The 16,825-nt window shown below is 42.3% G+C and overlaps 1 long non-coding RNA gene across 2 annotated transcripts in view; it reads right to left on the reverse strand.

Annotated features, from left to right (window-relative positions):
- Positions 1-16,825, reverse strand: part of LOC147149867 (uncharacterized) — a 57,203-nt gene that overhangs the window by 21,472 nt on the left and 18,906 nt on the right. For both annotated transcript variants that reach the window (XR_015086198.1, XR_015086199.1), the window contains exon 4: positions 3,444-3,534. This is a non-coding gene — a long non-coding RNA (uncharacterized LOC147149867). The remainder of the gene's footprint in view (positions 1-3,443; positions 3,535-16,825) is intronic.

Here is a 16,825-nt window from a genome sequence, read left to right on the forward strand (position 1 = left end):
GCTACAGGTAAATTTGCTGATGGTTGACATGAGGGTTTAGGCAGTTCAACAGCTAGCGTTAGTTTTCAAAAATCACAAAAAATATCAGCGCTGTCCAACAAGTGTGTCATGAAAATAGTTCTCATGGACAGACAGCACAGGCAATCGCGGCGGTTACACAACAGCGTCCTGCCTCATCCGTGGCATCAGTCGGGATGGGAAAGAGCAGGCGAGAAGGAACGCTGTTGTTAGCTCCTGACAGCCGGCATAACGCCGCCCGTCGAGGGATTTGGGCTAAGTGGCAGGGCGGAAAAGCGTTGGGGACACGCTGGATGGCGTTCCACATCAGTCAGCGGTGTGGAGTGGGCGTCGGCGTTAGACAGCAGGCGAGCCTTGTGTCGTTTTTGTGCGTGTGTGAATAGATCCAAAGCTTGTTTAATTTTGGCAGCAGGGAATGAAAAAAAGTAGCACCTTGTTGTTCTTCCTCACTTGGGCCTTCATCATCCTTTCATGGGTGTCAGATAAAGAGCTCAACCACAAACAACATCCATGATGAGATGTGACACACAAAGAGTCTTAAAAAATACAAGAAGAAGAAGAAGAAGAGGAAGAAGGACGTTTTGGCTCGAGTTTTGAGGCAGGAATTGTATCTGGGATGGAAGTGAACGACAACCCGCAGCTTTTATTAATTTTGCGTCACTCAAGAGAGTGTGTGCTCTGGTTTTGGAAATGTTTCCATGTTTGTGTGTGACCTGTGGTTTTGTCGAGTGCAAGCTCTCATCTCTCCTGGGAAGATTAAAAAAGTAATCATAATAATGTATGCCCTCAAACATCCGCTACCACTCGTGTCTTGCTGCGTTTGAGGCCTGTGGGAATAATCATCTTCCTACGGCTCATCGGACTTCATTCATCCCAAATGACTGTGTGTTTTGGTTAGAAATTGAAACACTGCTTTGATTTTAAACCCTACTTTGAAGCCCTATGTCTTGTTTGAAACAACTTGTCTTCCAAACTCAAAACCCAATTGTGTTGATTGGATTCAAACTCTAATCTTGGCTTTCAAGCCAAACTTGGAACCAAAACCCTGCCTTAAAACATTGTTTGCACAGTTAGCAAAGGATGTAAGAAGGTGCCAGTTTGTGGCCTATTGCCATTATTTCCCATGGGGAGAAAATCCAAATGGGAACAAATGGCATTACAGATTGTGATTCCTTCTCAACATAGACATGATGTCGTCTTTTATTTGGTATCCGAAGAGCACTAAAGCTCCTGCTACAACATAAAGTGACTGTGGGAACGTCATCAACGTGTCATAAAGGACGGAAAGAGTTAAAAAATGTAAGCGCCTGTTTAATAAGTCCTCCAGGTTTGTCGCTCATTGAGTGGATTTATGCCTGGATGCCAAGAAAACACACACACACGCGCACTAGTATCAAGCTCACGCTGGGCCTCCGAGCCTGGCCGTAACTTAACTGTCACGGGGTGGCGTCGGTTCTCACTGAGGGACGCACAAACTCCTCAAATGGACTTTTTTTTTTTTTTTTTGCGGCGGCGTCGATTAGAGCCGCCGCCGAAGCCGAGAAATCCTGGAGCGTAAATGAAGAAGACGAATGGCGTACAAGAGCGACGCTGTCAACCGCCTCCCTCCCAGCCCGAGTGTTTTATTACAATCAGTACCCGTGTCTGCTTGCACGGGGGAAAATGTGCAAGAAATAATGATGTGCAGGGTCTTGGGGGTCCAGATTGAAGTGTTCCTGTAAGAATTCCGGTGGTGTAAGCAATTTATTTCTTAACACGTAGTTCATATTGTTTAAGACACGCCATCTATCTGCCAGCCACGACGCGAAATATGGCTTTAATACCATGGCCGGCGCACCGGGGGGACGGCAAATATTTCTACCTCTGCCCCCCGTCAGGAATACGCACCGTGCCAAGGAAAGCAGCATTCAGATGGGAAAACACACACACTGACCACATGTTGCTTTATGGTTTTGATAAATGCTCACGCTCATGAGGAAAAACACAGGAAGGAGAGAAAACCTCATTTACTTTGAGAGGATTTGTCCTCTGTTGTTGCAAAAGGGAATTTTCAACTTCACAGGTAGACAGGCGCACGTGCGCTAGGCATCAAAACTGGCGCATCTTCATTTTCATGTCGGCAAGTCAAACTTAGTGTGTTTGGGAATTTGGAGAACCGCACTACTGTACGCCTCACTGAGTGTTGACCATCACTCAATAAACACGGCGTTTATTAAGCTTTCAATATGTTTATTCCACTAATAGTTTGACAGTAGGGGAGGCTGTAATACATTGAAATAATGCAATACAGTATTTCAAACGGAAACACGATGTTAACGCTGGGGACACCTGATAATTTGGTAACAGAAAGTAAAGCAGGTGAAACCAGGCCTAAATTGTGGCGCAGATTTTGGTGGATTTGATCCAGGCGCAGGCAGACAGATTCTGTGCTCCACTGATATGTGTGGTGGATATTATCGTTTTTCATTCATAAGTATGGCATCAGCGTGCATGAAACCCTAGTCTAAATCATTGTAGAAATAAATTCCTTGAATGCATTATTATTAGTATTATTATTATTATTATTATTATTATTATTATTAATAACATCTTGACTATAAAAACACCCCCATGACTGAGGAACAACTGACGTGTGTGCGTGTGTGTGAAAGGCAGTTTCCAGGTGCCCACTTCACAGCGGCCAACTTTACATCAGCCGCAAGAGGAGATCTTCTTGCAATTCCTTATCATCTCGTGGGCCGATGACCTGCACGGACTCCAGCGAGTCTGTTATACTTCCACCATGTAGATCGCGTGCCTCTCATGCACTGAATTTGAGGCAATGAGGGGAGTCGCTTCGATTTGGCCAAGAAATCACGTCACCTGTATTCACTCCCACAATGGCGCAAATGCCCATTTGTAACTGCACCCATCTACGAAAATACCAAAAGAAAGAAAATTCTGCCCTTGCACACAGTTAGACTGTACTTTGCGCTGGACTCATGCTGTGCACCAAAATAGGGCCCCACGTGTGTCAATTCAGATGTGTTGCTACAATTAGCACCTTTATTTTTCAGATCCTCCCAATTCTTCCAACCAAATCTTTCACTCATTCACTGCCAGCCATATCACAGCAGAATTCCCCATATTGCCAGTCATTTGTGAGCAGTTTGACCAAAACTTTCAAGACCAATGACTGCGTTAAAACATGTTACAGTTTTTGTTTACATTCTTAACCGCATTTCCATTCATTTAAATGGGGAAAGATGATTTACAATATGAGTGCTTAGCCTGTGGTGGATTTAATTCCATACATAATAGATAATTCAACACGAGACGTGTACGATACATTGCTTTACTCCTTCTCTTCATCTACTACTACCACTACTAGTATAACTAATAAAATAATAATGCTAATAATGATGACTTCCAGATATTCTTCCTACTTGTAATCGTGGCTGTCATCGTTGCTGTGTTCAGTGGGCCTCTTGCTCTTGTGGCCTTTCTCCTAATTGGCATTAAAGATGCTCAGGGCCTCTGCAACACACATACACACACACACACAGTGACTCGGAGTGGCTGACATGCTAAAATTAGCGCGTGTGTGCATGTGTGTGGCCGGGAGGAGGTGTGAAAAAAAATAAAACATCTTCAGAAGTGGTCCTTTTGCGAGGCGAAAAAGTGCAAAGATGGCGAATATTCTGCTCTTAATTACCGCCAGTTTACTTTTCCATCCCCCTTCAGCCTTTCACCGCCTCCCCCAACCCCATCTTTGCTTCTTCATCTTCACCTCCTTCTCCTCCTCCTCCTCCTCCTCCTCAACAACGCATCCTAAGGATATGAAGCGTGCACATTCTCTGACTAAAGATGTCAAACTGAAAGATTTCCATGGACCAATGTCATTTTTTGGGGGGGTCAAATTATGACTGTGTTCACCTTAGAGTAAGACTTTTTTTTCTCCATTATAACAAATATCCTTTTTTAAAAATGTTTTTCTTTCTTATTATTCTTATATTACTGTGCTATTTGATACATCTAGAAGTATTTTTTGCTAAATTGTAACTTTAAGCTTGTCAAACAATTACTATTTTCATTTTAGTCTAGATTTTTTGGGTACTTTTTTTCTTAATTTTCCGCCCGAAACAAACCCCTCCCCTCCCCATGAAATTACATTGAATTCACAAACAACTAAACAAAAATCTTTGTTGTTTCACAAATTTATGGAATTTTTCAGTCAATCTAAAGTGTTTTTTCTCATAAAATTTCAACTCCTCATAATGTCACAATTTTCTCTTCCCTACTTTAGCCTGGTGATATTCAGCCTTTTTTTCTCCTAATTCAATTCCAACATAGGCGATGCTGGTACAACAGAACCCTTCATTTATTTGGTGTGCAAAGAAGGGATCGATGTATTTGAGGGAATATGACATACTATCACAATTTACAATGTGTACTGCACTACACAGTAGATTCCCATTGAACATGTGTGTTTGTTTGTGTGTGCGTGTGTGTGTGTGTGTGTGAGTGTTCTGTTGTTGGCAAGCAAAGCGTTAACAATATTTACAAGTGGCGAGTCAATGATCCACTCACAGAGTCGACTATCTAAATTCTCTAACAGGGACATGCTGTGAATAATTGCCTTGTTTGTGTCTCGCTCGCGCACACACACACTCACGCGCGCGCAAATCAATCTAGTTGCTCCCGATTTGCTCTCTCACTCTCTGGAGAGGCGCTCATCTTGGAAGCCACAACAAGGTTCAGAGGTCTACTATTGACCAGCCACAGGGACTCCTCCGACACACACGCACGCGCGCCCATACACACGCTCCGTTTCTCACTGTGTGTGTGCACGCCACGTAATTAACTGATGAACTTGCAAAGTGCAGGACAGCCTTAGGAATCCTTAGGAAGTACTAGTAGGAGTTACTTTCAAACTGCAGGGATTTGTCAGGAAGTTCTGAAAGAAATTTCTGATTTGATGCCGTGGTGGCTTGGATTGGTAAATTCAGGAACATCTGAAATCGTATTAGGAAATGGTGGTTAGTTTTGTGTTGCAGGGATTGGGTGTAAAAGTAATGAACAGTGTTGGGCAATCCTTAACTCATTCACTGCTGCAGACTTTTATGTTGGTCAACGGAATCTAGCGGTTCACTGCCACCGACGAATACTTTCGTCAAGTATGTTTTTCAATGGGTCGGCGTGAAAGACGGTCTCACCTAGCTTGTCTGTGAAAATCACAGATGTGGGCATTCCGTCAGAGTGATGGACCGGTCCACCAGTCCGTCACTGACAGATGCCCATTTTACTGACGATTAAAAATTGACGGGACATAAAAACGATGAACTGATGAATGACACTAACCACTAGTCCATCACCGTTTTCTGAATTTTTTTTAGGGGGGCCGACTGACGGACCAACGAACTTCGGACGGACAAACTGACGGACGTAGCTGGTGGACTGTCTGACGGATAGCTGACTGACAATTACAATTCAGTTCATCACGAAAAATGCCGAACTGACGAACGCCGGACAGTTACCCTGATCGCTGATGGATGACAAATGACGGACAAGCAAAATTTAGTAAAATGTCCACCTCTGCAAATTAAGCTTCGTAAACGAATGTAAAAAGATTCCTTCAGGTGGCAGCATTGCATTAAATTGGATTAGATTAGGCAGTGAAACTTGGTTTGTCAGTCGATTACACCCGTCAACAAATTTTTCAAAAATGTTTCAATTAGAGATGCAAGTAAAATTTTCTGGATGATTTTTTTGACCTGTGGTTTGTTTGAATGTATATATCTCATTTGGAATGCGTATTTCCTGGTTGGAGGCCTGAAATGTGCAAGTTCTCCGGAACGCAGCCTAAGTACGTATATGAGGTTCACACTCGCTGTATGTTAGACAAGGCAAGTTGAGTGTAAATCTACAGATAATTGCTGTTTGGTGTCAGTTGTTGTTGTGAAAGGCGGTCATAATGACCAGTAAGGAGAACCTAAAGCGCTGCTTGGCAGCTTGAAGCTTTGACGCAAAGCAAAGGTCATTGATTTCCTTCCTTCCCTTAACGCTCCTACGAATACACCATGTTTTTTTTTTTTTCAAACAATTCATCCGGATTTTGGCATTTTGCGAGAACAAGCTTAGGACAGCTGGCCGACGAGCCGACCTTGACAGCCAATTGGACAAATAAACCTTCAATTTAGCCGCTCGGCTTGCCGACGATCCCAGCGGGGAGCCTTCACCTATCCCGCCTCCTCACCGTGACAAACACGGCCTTAAAGAGAAGCTAACAGCCCCCGTGCGCTACAGTCAAAGTCAACCCCCCCCGCCGCCACCCTCGCAAATGTAATGTCAATTCTGTCTCTCCTGCCCGTCCGTCCCGTTTCCACTCGCCCCTTCTCGCCTCAAACACTTGAGTGACGTCTCCATACGTAGTGGTTCCCAACCTTTATCACGCCATACCGCTTTTGTGGAAAACAATATAGTGACGCCTTGAGATATTGGTGACTCGACTTACTTTAAGGTGACAGTGTTTCATGATCTGTACTTTTGTGGTTTAGATTAGATTTTGTTTTGTTTCATGTTGTCTATCTATCTATCTATCTATCTATCTATCTATCTATCTATCTATCTATCTATCTATCTATCTAATGTACATGTATTTATAAGTAAAGGCATTGAATCAGTACTTCTACTTTTACTATATTAGTAAGTATAGTATTTTTTCGCACAAGTAACTACACTTCAATTGAAGTACAACACGTGAATATCTCTGCCACCTCCGTCCATATCTATCTGACGGAAATGAGGCAGGGGAAGTGAGCGCGGCGCTGCGTAACGGGTAATGACATGGTATTTAATGATGCTGTCCACAATGATCCGGCCTGCCGTCACAGCCATGGAGAGTGGGACAAGGCCGAGTGGGCCCGATGCCATTTTACAAAACGGGCAATACTGTAACCCTCAACCTTGATTGGACATGACACGTGCCGCCTTGATCCGCTCCAATTCCTTTCTCTCTTTTCTATCCGACATCTTTCCTTTTGGAGATTGGACTTCCATATGATCGAACGATGCCTGTTTTGTGTGTTTCAGCAAGAACCCCATCGGTAGCATGGGGAGGAATTGGTTAGCACGTCTGCCGGGTTCTGGGTTTGAATGTTGCGTTGAGTTTGTGTAATCACCCCGAGATTGCGTGCATTTTCTTGACGTACTTCAGCTTCCTTCCGTTTTCCAAAAGCATGCTTAGTAGGTTCACTGAAGACACTGAAATTTACAGATATGTGAATGTCAGGCTGATATCGCTGTGTCACAGCAAGAACCTGACTGTAATTTCAGGATATCCCAGCCACGGTTATTCATGGCTCCTATTTTTCAACATTCTTATGTCTCAAATAAAAGTAAAACACTTTTAACTAATTCATTGCCATGGACGTTAACATTTGTCAATTGGAAACCAGCCTCTTACTGCGAACGATGACTATTTTCGTCAAGTATGTTACTTTAGTAGTTTTTCAACGGGTAGGCATGGGAGAGGTTCTCACCCAGCTTGTCTGTGAAATTCAGGTTTGTAAACCTCTGTAACGACGAATAGATTTCTGTAGATGGCGACGATGGATCGCTTTGGATTTGATCTCAACACAGCTTCTCAGTAGAAAATGAAGATAAGGTAGTGAATCTCGGCTTGTCCTGTCAAATGTGAGCAAGAGAAATGCCAACACATCGGAAGCCTCGCAAGTTCAGTCACCTCACACTTGAACAGAGTATGCATGAGATAAACAAAGTATGTTTTACAGCAGGTAGTAGAAAGTGTGTGTCGTGATCGTGAGGAAAGATGATGCAGTTCATAGAGTGAAGGAGGAACACCATGTAAAAAAGCCACTGATGTTCAACTCCAGCCATGCGGGGAGTCAATGTTCAAGATGCATTTCTTAGTTGTATGTCTCTAAATGATTATTTTGCCATCAGAAAACTCAGTTCTCAGTCTTGTTTTTGTTGTTTCATAGCTTGATGTGTGACAAAAGCAAAAGATAGTGTCAAATTCATGTCTCTTTTCACCAAAAACCTTTTTGGTCAGAAACAAGTATTTTTGGTAAAACCAAGCCATCTTCTACTGCTGATCACTAAAGAACGGAAAACCTACAAACTTTTTTTTTTCTAGTTAAAGAAGTGAGTCTACTCTTTCTTTTGTTAAGTTCAATGCGAATATTTTCAGAGAACATAATATTATGTGGGTCTTAAACAATCAGTCAAAATGCTTCAAAATGGCAAACAACATGGGGAACTATGCTTTGAAAACGGATGGAAGTGAGCGACTTAATATTAAAACAACAAAAGGGTCCTGGTCTTTAACTTAACAGATTTTCAGGATCGTTCATGTATGTGAATGGAAGATTCCTTCTGATTTTCTACCAAGAGTTGCAGAGAAAGCCGAAGAAAAAGCAAAACACCTGCAGAGTTGGATCAAACCTTTGGATTTGTGCCATTTTAAAGGCATACTTGGGTCAAATTACAAGTGGTACTACCTCGGGCTGAAGATGTTCCACTGTGGCAGTATATTGGCATATATACTATATGTATCCCTATCTCCAGAATCCATAAATATGCACAATGAGTCCACTTTGCATATGTGCATACATAAGAACTCAGCGCGCATCGCCCACTTGACAGGCGTAATGACAGCTCGGGGCGAGAGATTAAAACAGGACCTGCAGCGAGAGCGTCAGTCTGGCGGCGATAATGAGCGGGGGGGCTTCTCGTTAAGCGCGCTGACACTCGACAACATGAAAAAATAATCACTCATAATCATAATTATGTGAGGGAGCCCAGTAATGAGTGTTTAGCTTCACCTAACAGCTACTTTTGTACTTAGACGCCGCACGCTCTCTAGCCAAGCCGGTGTGGGTTAAATACAGCTTTTCCGAATGGGCAACAACTGGGAATGTGTGGGTGTAGAGGCATTAACAAGGGTTGTGTTAGTGTTCCTTTGAAGGAATGTGTCTCTGTGTGTGTGTACTTCCTGCATTGATGATGTCAAAAGGAGTCAAACACACACAATCTTGAAGAGGGAAAATTATATAAAAGTGTCTTACAGTTTTCGGTGTTGAGATTCGAGTGACGAGAGATGGTTTGCAAGTTTTGAGTTTGATTATAATTATTATTATTTATTTTTACACAAGTATCTGTACGTCTAAAGTATGGCGTGTGAATACTTTTGCCACATAGTTAAAATTTATTTATTTTTGTTTTATTTAATTTTGTACTTTTGATATTCTTTACTTTTTAAATTGATAAAGGAATCAAATCACTACTTTTGCTTTTTACAGTCTGTTTTAACACAAGTATCTGTACTTCACAGTACAGAGTGTGAGTATGTTTGCCACATTTGTGTGTGTGCACAATAGATAAGTGTGTGTCAAAGAGCAGGCATAACTCCACATGACATTGATCAGAAGGTGGCATGTATAAACAGGCATTAACAAGGGTGGTGTTAGTATGCCTTTGATTGTGTGTGTGCGTGTATGTAGGTGTGTGCGTGGGTGTGTACTTGTCAGGTGGGTGCATGTGTGTTTGTGCGCCGCCCCGAGGGCAGCCCAAGGGTTCGCCTAGAGCGTCTGTTCTTACACCGACAAGAGCGCCCTCGGCCCAGCTGGCAGCGCACTAACCTTTTCAAAAATCCGCCATGACGTTCGCCGACAATTACGGAGAGACGCGGCGTGGCACGGAATGTCGAGATACACGCCGTGACTCCCGCTTCACAAGGCTGACGTGAGGCGGGAGTTGTGTGACGGCAATCAGACAGAGTTTGGAGTGCCGTTCACAGGGTTTTTTTTTATGTGGGTTTTTTTTAATCCTCTCAGTGTGTGCTAATTTCACTCAGACTTTATGTAATAATTCACACAGAAGATAGAATGGCGCTTCAAACAAAAATGGCAGACTTCCTATGGCTTTTTAGGCATGGCTTCTTGAGACTTTTTTTTGTGGTTTTACACAGGATTTGACATGACTACCAAATTTGTAGCTGCTAAATGAAACTGATTTCAAGGGCTGAACTTTTCAAAAAATTATGCTGTTGAGCCATTTTTGTTTTTTGGGGGGAGTCATCAAATCAGACTCAATGCTCCGCCCACACAAAATGAACAAAACTAAAATGTTTTGCATTTTGGCATCCCAGGTGTAGTCAACCTGGTTCCAATTTGGTAGGAATCAGACAAAATCTGCAGGATGAGTTCGTTTTCGAAGGACCCCAGGAAATGTCCAAAATTTAACTGAAAATGGTTGCTTCAAACCAAAATAGCAGACTTCCTCTGTCTTTTCAGGCATGACTTCCTAAGACTTTTTGTGGGTCACTTTATGGAAGACATGCATAGCAAATTTTGTTGTTCCAAAGAGAGTAACACCAAAGACAGTAACATTGTTTGGTGGCTGAATTTTCATGCCTGGTGACCCGAAAATGTCAGGTTCAAACCAAAATGGTAGAATTCCAATGTCCTTTTGAGCATGGGATCTTGAGATTTTCTTTAGGTTGACTAGTGATAGACAAGCCTACCAAATTTGATGTTGCTCAGTCAAACTGGCTATCGGGGCTGAATTTTTCCCAAAAATATGGTAGCACTTTGCGTCGCCGTGGTAAGTCAAATTTCCTGGTCGATGGTAATCCTCTCATTTTCATCTGTGGTGTATCTCCATGTCTTGCAAATAAATGTTTATTTGTACATTAGCTGTCACTTCTCGCAGCTCAGCTCGTGCGACATCAAAAGGAAAACGTTCAGAGCGTACAAATGTAATTTCTCCTGCGCGTGGCATTAAAGTTCAATGCTTCAAACAAACGCAGCCTGTGAGTGAATTACACTTTCTATTCTTTTCTTCTTTTCCTGACGGCCCACTGAACCTTCTCGTCGACAGACAGCGTATGCACCAGCAAACATGCTGATTCCAACTTAAAGGTCATGTTCTTTTCACGCTGACGAGTGGCTTCCTTCAAGGAGCCCAGTGCCGCCGCCGCCGCCGCCGCCGCCGCCGCCGCCGCGCTCGAGCAGCAGCAGCCCGAAAATAAATGATCTTCACCGAAAGTCAATCTGCACTTTTTCTGCAGTGTGATCCCCTGATCAGAACAGAAGCGATCAATTAGATTCTCTTTTGGACATGAATTTGAAAAACTGAATCCAGGCGACTATAAATGGATCATTTTGGGGGCCAAATCATCAAATCTTGCTCCACCTCCATATGATAACAACAAGTCAAATTCTTCTCTCTAGTATGGGAGGTTTAACCGGAGCAGGCTGACGAAATTTGGATGCCGTTTGTCTTTAGAGGACCACTAAACATGGACAAATTGAACCTAAATTGGCCGCTTCAAGTAAAAACGGCAGACTTCCTGTGTGTATTCGAGCACTGCTTCTTGTGATATTTTTGTGATTCTGCTCAAAAAAGACGTGACTACCAAAGTTTATTACTAGGTGAAATTGGCTTAGGGACCTGAATTTTTCAAAAATTCCAGGCAACTCTACCAAAATAGTTTTTGGGGGCAAGTCATCAAACGTGTGTTTGCCCCCAAAAAAGTCAAAAACAAAAAATGTTCACAATCTGTGTAGTGTGTCTGGAGCATATAACGAGACTCACAGGCAGGTAAACGATTCTTACACGTGACTGTATTCTGTAAAAAAACTTTAAAAACAATTGTTTAAAACTCCACTATATATTCTGTAGCAAGGACGCGAAAGATGAACTGCGATAAAGTGAGGGAACACTATACGTCTCTTTAAGGTTTTTCTTAATTATTTACTTATGCACGTAAATGCAACAAAAACTGGAAGGAGTGATGAAAAAAAGCTAGTTAGGGAGAATTGTGCGTGTTTGCTTCGCGGCTCAAAAATGTCTGGGCTAGTGTACTGTGTGCATGTGTTTGTGTGCGCGGGTATACGTGTGTGCGTGTTTGGATTTGTGTGTATAGAATGAATGGTTATCGTGGCGCGGTGCGACAGTAAAATCAATGCTTCATATGAGGCAGCTGCAGGCTTGGGCCCGAGCGTCGATGTCAAGCAGCTTATTGCTTTTCTTAATAGTCCAAACTTGGCGTTTGCACAGATTTTTGGGCCGAGCCCACTTGTGCGGTCGCGCAGCCGACAGCGTCCTCCCCGCCTCCCGGAGACGGGATTCATTACCGAGCGGGTCGGGTGGATATTTGTTGTTGTGGTCACGTGCTGCCGGCGGGTGTCCGCCATTGGCCGGCGCGCTGGGCTAATGGCGTTAGATGGACTAACAAGGTTACGGCGGCGGCGCAGTAATCAGGCTGCCCTCGGCTTCACGCCGTAATCAATAACAACACGAGCACTTAAACGGCCAAACCATGAATCATCCGGCTGAACATGTGCCATGAACGCCTACGCTCAACAAGAAGCATTATTTCATCATCAGACACAATCATTCACTCAATAATGCTCTGCTTTGATTGACACACATCAACGTGTTTATTATGCTGCTTCTATGGTGGACTTGTACTGCACATCTATCTATCTATCTATCTATCTATCTATCTATCTATCTATCTATCTATCTATCTATCTATCTATCTATCTATCTATCTATCTATCTATCTATCTATCTATCTATCTATCTATCTATCCATCCATCCATCCATCCATCCATCCATCCATCCATCCATCCATCCATCCATCCATCCATCCATCCATCCATCTATGTACATGTATTTATAAGTAAAGGCATTGAATCATTACTTATACTTTTACTATATTAGTAAGTATAGCATTTATCTAACCATTCATCCATCCATTCATCCATCCATCCATTCATCCATCCTTCCATCCATCCATCCATCCTCCCATCCATCCATCCATCCATCCATCCATCCATCCATCCATCCATCCATCCCAGGGGTGTCCAAACTTGGTCCTCAGGGGCCGCTGGCCTGCCTATTTTCCATCTGTCCGTGATGCAATGCACCTGTTTCAAATGATCAGCTCATCAGCAAGCTCTGAAGAAGCTTGATAACGATCATAATCTTTGAATCAGGTGTGTTGCAGCAGGGACAGAAGGAAAAGGTGTGAGGTGCAGTCTAAATTTTTACTTCAGTATTTTCTCAAATAAAATCATTCATTATAAAATCAGTCGACTGATATTTCCCATTTGCATGAAAATTGAAAACTTTAAAACAAATGAAATGATTTTAAACTGTCCTGCAGTGACACATTAGCCAAAAGTACATTTTACTTCCATGATAATACAGAAAGGTCAACCTTTATGACTCCTTTCTTCCTCTTAACAACTTATATCAGATCTCTTGTTTCTTCTTCCAGAACCGCACAACTTCACCCATGCGCTGACATCCAAACGGACCGAGCGGTCGTTAGCGTCTGGTCGCTAACACTGCAAAGGAGCGGCCAGCTGAGCGTTGCTGACCCAGCGGAGCGATGGAGCAAAAAAAAAAAAAAAAAGAAAAGCAGTGCAGATGTAATTTGTTTTCAATGGCTGTTTCAAAAGAATAATTGTGGTGACACCAGCCGCTCGATAATATGGATTTTGGTTTTCAAGTCCGTGTGTGTGTCTGTGTGTGTGTGTTTGAGGCCAGGAAACACACGGCTGCAGACCCAAATACAATAAAAATGGATTTTGTCTACGTGTGTGTGTGTGTGTGTGTGTTTGTGTGTTTGTGTGTGTGTAGGTCTGGTAAGCGTCAGTGGTCACAGACATCATTGGGAGGATTACTAAAGGCATCCTGTGGGCCAGCTGTACCTTTCATCCCTCTTTCGGGAACAAGTCACTCATTGGCTCCAATCAAGTCAACAAGCCAGTGAATGCCGGGAAACGGCAACAAATGAAATGCAGCAAACAATAATCGTCCTTTATACGACAAAAAAGCATCTCAAAAGTGATGTTTACCTTTTTCAAAATGTGGTGAGAAGTTGTCAATTCAGTGTGCAAGGTGAACGCAGCAAAACCTGATGACAAGAAATCAGCTCAGTATTCATGAACTTTTTCTTGGGGGTTTGGGAGGTTGTTTGCAACACAAACCCGTCACGCTATCAAAACTCAGTTGCTTTTGTTTTTACTTTTTGATAATTTTATATACAGTATGTATACTATGAAATGTATTCAATTTTGAAGTTCGTTTTGTGATTATTGTTCTCATTATTTTGCTTTTAAGATTAACATCGCTTTACTTTGTTTCTTAAAAAAAAAAAAAAAAAGACCCCGAAAATCCTAAATTAAAAATGATATGCAGCACATTTGACTTTGTATTAGGCCTTCAACTGAGTTTTTTTTAAGTGGTTACCATACTACAGTTAAGATGATATTTATTTTTTATGTGTACAGTATATAACATATATTTTTCTCAATATTAAAGTTAAAGGGACGGTGGGGCCGGGATGGCCACGTATTCACTAACAAGTTAATTTTATATATTTTTTGATCAGGAAAATGAAAAGAGTTTCCATTTTCTCTTTTATCCATTCATTTTGGAGAAATTAGTAAATAAGTAACTCCATGAATAACGCCCCTTGTTAATGAGGAGAATGACCGCACCCCCTAGCGTTCTATCCATGTTTGGCCGGAGGAGCCGATTCCAAACCCTCCATTGGAAATCATTGTACTTTTATTGCTTGTAACGTCCAAAAACGGCAATCAATTGGCATCATAATTTATGTGGACATCTCTACTAATGCCCACTTCAACATATCAAAAGACTGAAGACTCTAAATTGGATGAGATATACTGTAAACCCAGTGGAGCTCAGAGTTCAAACCAAACTTGGTGAAGCAGCATTTAGATGTTATGGTGCACGCAACTACAATAAGATGCCAACAGATGTGAATTCAGTCCAAAGTGTAAATGCTTTTATTCACCGTTAGCTATGATTAAGGTCTTTCAAAGCATTTTTAAAATCATGTTTTCCAAAATCTCGTTCTTGCACAGTACGTTCTGTTTGTGATTTTAATTAGCTTTGTTTTTATTTACTTTGCTTTTTAATGGCTTTAACTCTTTTGTTTATAAATGCTTTTAAATGTTATATAAAATGTGCAATATAAATAAAGCCGCCTTTCCTTTCCGAAATTGTCCATAAGTGTAAGTGTGAATGGTTGTCTGTCTATAGGCAACCAGTCCAGTGTGTTCATCGCCTCTCGGCGATGAAAGTTTATATCTGAATCCAAATAAAACCGTTTTTGTAAAAGCTTAGATGTTCTTTGGTGGTTTGTCTGACAAGTACATCGTATTACTTCAATTATTCCCGTTAGTAAGAGTTCTTTAAATGGCTCGGATAGACCAACAGGCCAACCTAATATATGTCGACTCTATGGTAACGCTAAAGCCTTTGAAAATGCAACTTCCTGCAACTTGCTGTGTGTTTGGTGTATCTTGGAGTTGCATCATGAGGTTAGGAAAATTCACACACATGCTGTGTAAATATCATATACAAATATTGTGAGGTACACTGTGCACGCATGCTGCCATAACTAAGTCAGAATCTTCCCAACATAGCACAAAAAGTAAGGAAATTTGTGTTTGCTAGGTGGCTTTAGTGACTTACTACACATTTGCATGGAACCTGCATTTGTGGGATGAAAAACGGTAGCTGAGGATGTTGGTTGTACCCGGGAAAAAAATTGCAATCACTGGCCATTTCATTACGGACACAATCTATTATCCATCCATCCATTATCCATCCATTATCTATATCCTCACGAGGGTCGTGGGGGTGCTGCAGTCTATCCCAGCTGTCTTCGGGCAGTAGGCGAGGCACACCCTGGACTGGTTGCCAGCCAATCACAGGGCAGCAATCGACTACATTCAATAAAAAAGAAAAATATTCTGCTTGATTATGTGAGCAAAAGCTCATGATCGTTCTCATCACATAATAATAAGCTCTTTTCATGCTGCTGAATGTGGTAATGTGGTGGTTTGTGCCTGGTCCTCTACTCCCCCACCCGCAACCCGCCCTTGTCGTCCCTCAGGTTCACCACATAATGACCACTTTGGTGCGTCTGGTCATTGGAGGGTCGAGTTTGCGTGGCATGAAATGAGCGCAGGTAGGCACATGTTATTCTGTCTCCTCCTCCCACATTCTCACTGGATCTGTGTGGGCTATTCCCAAGATGGGGTGGGGGGTTAGCGCGGTTTGGTCACCAGAGAGCATCTGATTTATTCTCCCGCTCTGCCTGACTGCCTCAGCAATGGAGAAATTCTCATTCTTCCCTTTTCCCTCGCCATCCAACAGGAGAACATTACAAGGTGCAACTGGCGAGTGCAATAGTCACTATGTCTTCCTCAAAGCAGGCGAGGAGCGGCAGAACATTTGTATCCTACCTTAAGTACATGCTTCACCTCGGTGTTTACCAGAGGTGGGGTACACCATGTGCTCTACACAGGAAGGCCAGAGCTCAGAACCTTTTGCCTGTGAGGCTAAACACATGTCTCTACATGCCACGGCACAATGATTTAATTAGAACTACTACTAATATTCTTGATCCATCCATTTCTGCCAGAATGGGGGACCTATGACTGAATCTATGGGCAGAGCTTTTGAAATAAATCTTTGTGGCGTTAGCATTTTTTTTTCTTTTGTTGTTTTTTAGTGTTAAAGTGAGTCATCAAACTTGGCTGCCATGCACTCTTCACAAATAATGACAACAATACAGACTCCTCACAATTTAACACTGTCCATCTTTCAAATTTAGATTTGTCTGTCTAGTAGGTATTTCAAATTTGGTAGCAATCTGAAAAATCCCAAGAAGGAGTTTGTCTTTAAACTGGCCAAAAATAAACCGGAAATGGCTGCTTCAAACCAAGATTGCCGATTTTGTGTGTCTCTTCT

This window comes from Filicampus tigris, chromosome 3 (genome assembly GCF_054856515.1).
Source record: "Filicampus tigris isolate MCC_2025a chromosome 3, RoL_Ftig_1.0, whole genome shotgun sequence".
NCBI classification, from domain to species: domain Eukaryota; kingdom Metazoa; phylum Chordata; class Actinopteri; order Syngnathiformes; family Syngnathidae; genus Filicampus; species Filicampus tigris.